This window comes from Octopus bimaculoides, chromosome 24 (assembly GCF_001194135.2).
Source record: "Octopus bimaculoides isolate UCB-OBI-ISO-001 chromosome 24, ASM119413v2, whole genome shotgun sequence".
NCBI lineage: Eukaryota > Metazoa > Mollusca > Cephalopoda > Octopoda > Octopodidae > Octopus > Octopus bimaculoides.
In genome coordinates, this window is record NC_069004.1 from 9055277 (window position 1) to 9056434 (window position 1158).

The window sequence follows — 1158 nt, forward strand, 5'->3', positions numbered from 1 at the left end:
ATATATACATGATGGGCTTCTTTCAGTTTCCGTCTACCAAATCCACTCACAAAGCTTTGGTCGGCCCGAAGCCATAGTAGAAGACACTTGCCCAAAGTGCCACGCAGTGGGACTGAACCCGGAACCATGTGGTTGGGAAGCAAGCTACTTACCACACAGCCACTCCAGCACCTATATATACACAAAAAATTATTTGAAATACAAGTACTTGTCTTATCAACTGAGGATACTGGGGGAACGGCAGATAAAGTGTCTTTCTTAAGGACAAAACGTGTCACTGGGAATCGAACTACCGAGCTTACAGTTGTGAGGCAAATACCCCTAAACATTAAGCCATCCACTTTTTTGCGTGCATTTATCTATATTTGTGTCTATATATATATGTGTGTGTGTGTGTGTGTGTGTGTGTGTGTGTGTGTGTGTGTGTGTGTGAGTGTGTATGTCTGTGTGTATGTCTGTGTGTATGTGTGTGTGAATGTGTGTATATACATATATATATTTATTTGTGTATGCATTTATATATGTGTATGTGTGCGCGTGTGTATACATGCATAGGCAGAAATGTACACAATACACATGCACAAGTACACACACACACACACACACACACACACGCACGCACGCACGCACACACACACACATACGCATGCACGCACGCACACACACGTGCCTTGTTTAATGATTGTAAACTAGAATATTAAACGTAAAATTGCATCATCATCATAGTCCTTAAGTGTGACTCACATGACAGAAAGACAGACATAAGTGCAACGAACAAACCATCAACCTAGAGTAAAGCAAAATAACGATTGTACGGTAGAAGTGGTTACAGCTGTGCGCGGTTTAGTGTGGCGGGTGCATGGAGGGCGGAAAGAGAAAGTTTGCACCAGTATGGGCTAAAAAATCCAGGTCATTCCATGGTAGCACAAATGCTGTTCGGCACGATTGCGTGCTTTGAGTGAGCGGAGGTGGTTGCTGTGGCCAGGATCCAAAATCTCTGTGATCTCCAGTTGGCGGCTGACGAAAATTGTATCCGGTAACGAAGGCTACGTGCTTTACATACAAGCGTGGATGTGTGTGTGTTTGCGTGTGTGTATGTGTGTGAGCAAATGTGTGTATTTGTGTGGATGTGTACATATATATATATATATATATATA